The sequence below is a fragment of the Triticum dicoccoides genome, chromosome 6B, assembly GCF_002162155.2.
Source record: "Triticum dicoccoides isolate Atlit2015 ecotype Zavitan chromosome 6B, WEW_v2.0, whole genome shotgun sequence".
Taxonomy (NCBI): Eukaryota; Viridiplantae; Streptophyta; class Magnoliopsida; order Poales; family Poaceae; genus Triticum; species Triticum dicoccoides.
The window spans coordinates 179,362,712-179,372,367 of record NC_041391.1 but is presented as its reverse complement, the minus strand read 5'-3'; positions in this window follow the sequence as shown (position 1 = coordinate 179,372,367).

The window sequence follows — 9,656 nt, the reverse complement described above, 5'->3', positions numbered from 1 at the left end:
AACGGCGATGGTGACGGCGTTGCAGGGCTTCCGGAGAGCCGTGGGTCGGTGGGGAGGAAGGAGGGGGTCGAGGCGGAGCCTCTGGGCTAGTCGGGGGAGCGGGGGAAGGGCGGTGGCTGCAGCTACGGCGAACGGCGTCGACGGTTGCGCTCTGCTTCGGGAGAGGGGCGAGGGAGGCGAAGCAGGGAGAGAGGGAAGGAGTGCACGGGAGAGTGAGGGGGGTCAGGGGGATCGGGACGGCCTGCGGAAGTCGTCCACGCGGCCAGAAGCTCGTCCGCAAGCAGGAGGTGGCCGCGCGGCCGTGCGCGTGCGAGCACGCAGCAGCTTCGGGGCGAGGGGAGGAAGACGACGGAGGGCTGCAGTGGTGGGCTGGGCCGGCTTCTGCTGGGCTGCACAGTAGCGGGCCGCGTGGGTGGGTTGCCAGGTAAGGTCCAGGTAAATTCTATGTTATATTTTTCTATTTCTGCAATTTGTTTTTGATTTGTTTTAAAATATCAAATCATTTTATAAAATCCTGGAAATAATTATGGGTACTTTCTGAATTATTTCAGTGACCCTTATCAATTCCCAACATTTATTTGAGCATTTAAATTATTTATAGTATTTAAATGCCCAAAGTCAAATACAATATGATTTAATTCAAAAATCCAAAAATGACCTAAGAATATAATCATCATTTTTGGCAGAGGTTTCCACCTTAACCAGAAATCATGAACTTTTCTTAGGAACCTTTTGGGTTTATTGAAAAGATTTTAATTCACCCTAGTTGAGTTGATTTAATGCTAGGGTTTGAACATCCCCATTTCAATTTTAGGCAAAATTTAAACATGATGCAAAAATGAAGCTAGCCTAGAGCACTACCAGCAGCTAGGGATGTGACAACAAGGGACACAATGTTTTTACCCAGGTTGAGGCCCTCTCGGTGGAGGTAAAACCCTACTCCTGCTTGATTAATATTGATGGTATGGGTAGTACAAGAGTTGATCTACCACGAGATCAGAGAGGCTAAACCCTAGAAGCTAGTCTATGGTATGATTGTTGTTCGTCCTACGGACTAAAACTCTCCGGTTTATATAGACACCGGAGAGGGCTAGGGTTACACAGAGTCAGTTACAATGGGAGGAGATCGTCATATCAAATCACCAAGCTTGCCTTCCACGCCAAGGAAAGTCCTATCTGAACACGGGACGAAGTCTTCGATCTTGTATCTTCATAGTCTGGGAGTCCGGCCAAAGGTCATAGTCCGGCCATCCGGACACCCCCTAATACAGGACTCCCTCAGTACCTCTTGAGATCCTGGAATGCCTTGTCGGCCTCTTCAGTCCATTCGAAGGGGCCTTTCTTCTTCATCAACTTGAAGAAGGGCAGTGCTCATTCCCCCAGCTTGGAGATGAAACGCCCTAACGCGGTTACTCACCCGGTGAGCTTCTGCATTTCTCTGAGGGTCTTCGGCGGGCTCATGTCTTCGACCGCCTTGACCTTCTCTAGGTTAACCTCGATGCCCCTGTGGGACACGAGGAAGCCCAGGAGCTTGCCCGAGGGGACTTCGAACACGCACTTCTCTGGGTTGAGTCGTAGGTCCACTTCACTGAGGCTTGCGAAGGTTTCTTCCAGGTCCTGTATCAGGGTTTTTGCCTCCCGAGACTTCACCACAATGTCATCGACGTAAGCTTCAGCGTTCTTCCCAAGCTGCCGGCCCAAGGTGATGTAGATCAGCCGCTGAAAGGTTGCCCCTGTGTTGCGCAACCCAAATGGCATGCAGGTATAGCAGTATACTCCACATGGGGTCAGGAAGGCCATTTTTTCCACGTCTTCTACCGCCATCTTGATCTGGTGATAGCCCGAGAAGGCATCCAGGAAGCACAATAGGTCACACTCAGCGGTAGAGTCGACGATCTGGTCGATGCGAGGGAGCGGGAATGGATCCTATGGAAAGGACTTGTTGAGGTTGGTGAAGTCGACACACATGCGTTCCTTTCCTCCCTTTTTTGGCACGACAACAGGGTTGGCCAGCCAATCAGGGTAGCAGACCTCGCGAATGACTCCTGCTGCCTCTAGCTTGCGGGTTTCTTGGACGATGAAGCCCTGCTTTTCAGTGGACTGTCGCCTTGCCTTCTGCTTCATGGGGCGCACGTTGGGGCACACGTTGAGATGATGTTCAATTACATCTCTTGGGACCCCTGCCAGCTGATTAGGCTCCCATGCAAAAACCTTCTTGTTTGCACACAGGAACCTGACCAGGGCCTCCTCCTGCTCAGGCTCAAGGTTGGTGCCTATGGTGAAGGTAGCGCCAGTGGATCCATCCTCGTCGATCGGTACCTTCTTGGTCTCTGCCTTGTCTTGGCTGAATAGCTGCTTCTTCTTAGCCGGTGCAGCCCCCTTGGGCTCGAGGACATCTGCGCTGGCGGGCTGCGCCACTGCGGCCGCCTTGAAGGTAAGCTTGAGCGCCTGCAGCACATCCCTTGTGTCTCCAAAGACGGTAAGGGCGCCGCTGCTCCTGGGCATCTTCATGAGGTTGTACGCTGGGTGAGTCGCTGCCATGAACTGGGCCAAGGCTGGGTAGCCGAGGATGGCATTGTACGGGAGGCTGATGGGGGCAATGTCGAAGTCGATCAGCTCCATGCGAAAGTTGTCGTGGGTGCTGAAGGTCACCGGGAGGCGGATTTGCCCCAGGGAGCTGGGGAACCGCCTCCGACGCCCAAGAAGGGCCTGCTGGGTTGAAGCCTCTCCAGCGGCACGTGAAGGAGGCTGAAGGCCTCCACCGAGAGCACGTTGAGGCCAGCACCACCATCGATGAGGGTCCTGGTGACGGCCACTTGGCAAATGGTGGGGGTGCATAGCATCGGGAGCGCGCCCGCATGGACGGTGTTGGAGGGGTGATCATCCGAGCTGAAGGTCAAATCGTCCTTGGGTGCCACCCAGCCCGAGGGAGTTTCTTGGCGCTTGAGGGCGGCGCCGATCTGGCGGACGAATGGCTTGACGTGGCGGCTCGAAGGTGGCATCGGCGATCCCCCCAGGATGGCCGCGATGACTGGGGGTGCTGGCGCGGCATGATGGGCGAGGAAGAGGTTGCGCAACTCCTTCCAATAGGCCACAGAAGCCGCTGGTAGGTGGAGCAGCCACATGCGCGGGACGCCGTTGACGGCCATGGGCAGCCAGTTCGCCATGACCTTGTCGTCGCCTCCGACCTTGAGGAAGGCTTCTTCATATGCCAGTAGGAAGGCCTGCGGGTCAGCCGTGCCGTCGTAGCGCAGCTGCATGTCTGGCTTGAACTTGTGCGGCCACTGCACCTGTCGCAAGGTGGGGGGCAGGGCTCGGAGCCCCCTGATCCCCACGCCGGCGTCAACAGCTGGAGCGGGCGGTGCGTTGGCCGCCATGAGGGAAGAGCATGGTGCCGATGGGTAGAGGGCCGATGGAAGGGGGAGCTCCAGCGCACCCCTACCTAGCGCGCCAAATGTCGGATGTCGGGTTCCAGCAGACCCTTAAGGTTCGAACACTGGGGTGTGCACGAAGATCTCTCCCCTACCAATCTACGTCCGATCCCCCCATGAGATCTAAGCTGGAAACGATGAACAACACAAGGGACACGAGATTTATACTGGTTTGGGCCACCGTTGCGATGTAACACCCTACTCCAGTGTGTGGTGTGGTGGATTACCTCAGGGGCTGATGATGAAAAGTACAAAGGGAGAACAACCTCGTGAGAGGTATTCTTGAGCTTGTGCAATGAACTGCTCGGGTGAGTTCGATCGCTTCTCTCTCTCTCTCTCTAGGCTTCCAAAGTCTGGATCAGATCGCCCTCTCTACTGTGGTGGCTAGTCCTATTTATAGAGGCCCTGGGCCTCTTCCCAAATATTGAGCGGGAAGGGCGCCAACAATGGCCATTTTGAAGGGGAACATACAATATGAGTTATCCTGACTAAAGTTGGTCTTCGGCAGCCAAAAGCACTGGCGATGACGCCGTCTTGGGCTCCACGGTGACCTCCATCTTGCCGCTCCGCTGGTCTTGGTCTTGTTGCACTGAAATGGCAACCTTTACCTGATGCCTCGGTACTCCACGTCTGTGCTTGCCCCCTTTGCACCAAAGAGGAAACAAGGACACTACGTGGGCCGGCGCCCGCCTGGTCTCGATCGTCATGGCTTGTGTCACGAGCACCTCACGAGGTACCCCACCTTGATCTCTCCGCCTCCTCGCGAGCCTGCCAGGCGAGGTCGTCCCTGAGGAAGCCTTGCGCCGTCCGCCCCGCGAGGCTTGTCCCCTCGCAAGGGTCTTGAGCCTTGTGCTGATGAAGATGGGCCGTAGTGGGCCACCACCTGAGCCACGCCGCAGGCCATAGGCAAGTAAGTCTGGGGACCCCCGTTCTCAGAACACCGACAAATATGATGCAACTCTCAATATTCATTCGGTGCATATGCACATGCATATATAGTGCAAGGTGTAGTTGTATCCCCAACTATACACAAGGAGGAACAGTTTTGGTATGAGAAATACACATGCAAAATATATATACTCAACCCCCCTCGCAGTTGAAGCGGCGCCATTGCTGACACAAAGACTGGACCGAAACTCTTCAAAGGACACCATAGGAAAGCCCTTGGCCATGATATCTCCAAATTGTTGGGAGGTGGGTATGTGCAAAACATGTACATGGCCAAGGGCCACCTGTTCCCAAACAAAATGAATATCAAGCTCGATGTGCTTGGTACGGCGATGATGGACCGGGTTGGCAGAGTGGTAGATGACGGAGACCACTGTGGCCTTGTCGACAGGGCAAGAGAGCTCAAGGAGAAGCTGGTGAAGCTAGGAGGACTAGGCGATGACATTAGCCACTACGTGATACTCAGCCTCAACACCGGAACGGGAGACCATGGGCTGCCGCTTGGGGGACCACAAAATAAGTGATGGACCAAGGAAGACACAATATCCTGAAGTGGAACATCCTGTATCAGGGCTGCCGACCCAGTCATCGCCTGATGTCTACTACACAACTTTATTCTTGTACACACGTGTTGGGCATCCAAGCGTAGAGTTTTGTAGCACAGTAGCAATTTTCCCTCAAGTGGATGACCTAGGGTTTACCAATCGGTGAGAGGTGTAGGATGAAGATGGTCTCTCTCAAACGACCCTCACTACAAAATAAAGACACATCTGTGACATTTTGGACCGAACGAATTTTTTTTCTGTCATGCTTATGACACTTCTATGACGATAATTGTGAAAAAAGCCGGTATCATCATAGATGTGGTGGGCTCCTACTTGTATGACAAAAAATCATGACAGAAAATGGGCTTTTCTTCCTAGGCGGGCCGGAGACACAGCTGCATGACATTCTTTGGGCCATCCATGACTAAAAAAATCATGGTAGAAGCGAGGGCAAGGAAAATTTCGGGGAGTTCTCGGTTACGGTGGGTGGTCGGGGGACGAGTGATGCGTGCTTCTATCATACACGTACGTGCGTGGGTGTGAGGCATTGTGCTCTAACTGAAGCTTTCATGGAATTATCACGTCAGATGTCCTAGTGTGAGGACTTAGTCGTGGAGCCATAGCAACGAGATTATCTTAAAGGGGTTAAATCGGACAAAGGACACGGGGAGTTTATACTGGTTCGGCCCCTTGCGGTGAAGGTAAAATCCTACGATTCAGTTGTAGTGGAATTGATGGGGTCTCGATGATCAGGGAGCGAATCCGCTTTACCTGGCTCTCGAGTTGTTGTTTCTTGTCCTTGAACCGCCGTCGGGTCGTCCCTTTATATACACAGGTTGACTCCCCGCGGTTTACAGAATCCCGACGCCGGCTCATACACTTGTCCGGCTCGGTTTCTATCCTTTCCTATCTTACAATACAAGTTATATAATACATGGTGGTTTATGTCTACGGGCCCTAATCCGCCTTTGGGCCCTAGGCCTTTAAATCTCTGTAGTAAAGCGCCATACCTCTTGTCTTCATGGTCTTCAATACGGATGACTCCTTATGAGTATAACCCAGCCCCTCCTGGACAGTTTATACTCAATAGTTATATCCCCAACATTAGGCCCGAGATTGATTTGAACTCGTTCATGTCAATCTTCAACACTTAGGAAATTTTCTTCTTGAACATCTTCATGTGAACCTTGTAAACCGCCATGACGTCATCTTCCAAGATTGTGATAAACCACCATGATGTCACCTGCTTATAAAAGTCGTATATACATCTCTCTTATTAATAAACCTACAAAAATTGAGGCGGCAGCTCTGTCACCTACCCTTTTTTGGGGCTCCTCGATTCTAGCCCCTGTCGCTTATCCCTTCGTCTTATAAATAGGGCCGAGGGTCCCTTTCCTTTTCTCCCCTTGCCTCTTCGTCTTTCTTCCACCTCGCATCGCCTCAGTGCTCGAGCACAGCCGCCACCGTCGACCTTCGCCTCTGCTCCAACAACGGCCACTGCATCAACCTGATTGGATCAGATTCTCATCTACACGCCTCCGCATCCAACAGGCCTGATGAATCCTTCTTTGCTCTTCCGATAGATCCCGTTAGAGTTTTCCGTGAGTTCATCGGAGCTCAGTGTTGTTCTTCCCTGTTCTTCTCCATAGCATAAATGGCGAGTTCAATCTGATATTTTTCTGTGTAATCGTAGTTTATAATCCCCTTTTCCGTCATTAGCGCATCCTCTTTGTATAGAAAATCTCAACTGGATCTGATGAACTGCTCAAGCACTTGTATCCTAGGTCTAAATATATTTTGATTTACTGACACGCTGCAGATCTGAAATTATCATATCAATCTGTGAAACTTGTTTTTCATCACCTCAAATCTGTACTTTCCACACTAGTGTAGGCGGTTTAACCTTTAGAAAATGATAACCCGCCAGGTACCATTAGCCCTCTTTTAAACCGCCAATTCGCCTTTAATGTCAGAATCTGGTTTAACATGTACATACGTTTCAATGTCTTCCCTCTCCGTTCTTGCGCTGATTTATACGTGTCTGTCATGAATCTTTAAACCGGCATTGATCCTCTTTTCTAGCTTTCCGTTGAAATGGCCAAATAGTTCTATACTTGCAATTGGGTCCCTTCCCAAGTTACTGAAGAACAGTTAAATGGGTTTGTTGCCTCTGGCGTTTTAGCGAAGAAGGAAGTCATACACGGGAGAAGTCCCGGTGCAGAAAATCCTCCTAGACCCAAAAATGGAGAGGTGGTTGTGTTTGTTGAACATCTGGGTCGAGGGTTTAGCCCGCCCAGTTCAAAATTCTTCTGTGATGTGCTTGCTAGCTTTCAAATCCACCCTCAAGATATTGGGCCTAACTCCGTGTCCAATATTTGTAACTTTCAAGTTTTTTGTGAGGCTTATCTGCAAGAAGAACCCACTATTGAGCTGTTCAAAGATTATTTCTATTTGAACCGCCATACTGAGTTCACAGATGGACCCAACACTGAGCTGGGCGGGGTTTCAATTCAGAAGAGGAAAGATGTCAGCTTCCCTCACGCCAAGCATCATAGTCATCCCAAGGACTGGAATCGGACTTGGTTTTACTGCCGCGATACATCTCCACCTGATGAGAACCCTCTGCCGGATTACCATGCTCACCGGCTTACCAACACTCATCCATGTCCCCAGTGGCTAACTGCTAAGGAACGATCAAAATATGCCCCCCAACTATCAAAACTCAGAGCTTTTGTTGCAAACGGATTGACAAGCATTGACTTTGTTCGATGATGGGTTTCTTGGAGCATTATGCCTTTAAGCCGGCGTCCCAGTTTAATGTGTGAGTACACAGGGGATCTAAAAGACCCTCAGCGTCATATTAACATCCAGCTTACTGATGCTGAAGTCACTGTATCTGTCAAGAAAATGCTTAATGAACCGGTGGCTGTATGCAGCAAAGTAGGGCTCAGTCCCTTCTGTACTTCCAACAAACCGCCAGCTATAAGAATTGCATCACTCCTTTTAATTTGTCCTCCTGTAAACACTCTATTATAACCTTTGCTAATCTTTGCAGGGTGATGATCCATTTTGGAAACGGAAAACATAGGATAAACCGGCGAAGCCGCAGGATAAACCGGTGAGAGCACCTCGCATCAAGACCAAAGTTACAAAGAAACCTGCGAAGAAGAGAACCGCCGAGTCCCCTGACCTGCCAAATGAGGAAGAACTTGATAATCTGGAATCAGAGGTAGACCTTGACTTTCTTGGTTCCTTTTTCATACACCTCATTGACAATGATCATTATCAGGATGATGCGGAAGCTAGCCGCGCTGGTGATGTAGAGGTAACTATTCTTTCTTCCGACTCAGATCCTACGCCAACACCAAAAATCCATCGAGCAGTCCGGAAAGTAAAATTTTCACGCCCTCTTGCTTATTCGGATCCGCACTTACTTTTGAAGACATAGCAGCATGAAGCTCGCCGCACAACTCGGCATAGCGGCCAAATGGTGACCTCCTCCGGTTTACCGAACTCTCTGGTTCGCAAACGCCGCCAAGAGGTTCCTTATACTCCTGACACACTTTGTCCTAAAGCGGGTTACTTCCGATATCCTGTTAATCCTTCTGACTCAAATTATCAGGAAACCTCCCATTCATCATCCGGCGAGTCATCAGCCACACAACTCCCTCCCCTCAAAACGGTTCCTAGGTAAGCATATTACACTTAAGCTTTTATGCCTTGTATTTGTTCATTATACTAACTGTTGTGTCTGTTCTTTTCAGTGCCAAAGCCAGACTTGGCAAGAAAGCCAAGTTGAATAAACCGACTGATGATAATCCGGTCACTGAACCGGAGAAGACCCCAGTGCTACCTCTTGAGCACTGCGTTGGATTTCCCCAAAGAGGAGAGGATGATCCAGTAAAGTAGCGTAAGTATTTCCCTCAGTTTTTGAGAACCAAGGTGTCAATCCAGTAGGAAACCACGCACAAGTCCCTCGTACCTATACAAAACGATAGCAACTCGCAACCAACGCTTAGGGGTTGTCATTCCCTTCACGGTCACTTACGAGAGTGAGATCTGATAGAGATAATATTTTTGGTATTTTTGATAGATAGATGCAAAGTAAAAAGTAAAAGGCAAAGTAAAACAAAGCAAGTAAATAAAGTGATATAGATTGATATGATGAGAATAGACCCGGGGGCCATAGGTTTCACTAGTGGCTTCTCTCAAGAGCATAAGTATTCTACGGTGGGTGAACAAATTACTGTTAGGCAATTGACAGAATTGAGCATAGTTATGAGTATATCAAAGCGATGATCATTTATATAGGCATCACGTCCAAAACAAGTAGATCGAAACGATTCTGCATCTACTACTATTACTCCACTCATCGACCGCTATCCAGCATGCATATAGAGTATTAAGTAAAAACAGATTAACACCGTAAGCAAGATGACATGATGTAGAGGGATAAAATCATGCAATATGATAAAAAACCATCTTGTTATCCTTGATGGCAAAAATACAATACGTGCCTTGCAACTCTTTTTGTCATTGAGTAAGGACACCGCAAGATTGAACCCAAAGCTAAGCACTTCTCCCATTGCAAGAACTACCAATCTAGTTGGCCAAACCAAAAAAGATAATTCGAAGAGACTTGGAAAGATAACTCAATCATACATAAAAGAATTCAGAGAAGAATCAAATATTTTCCATAGATAATACTGGATCATAAACCCACAATTCATCA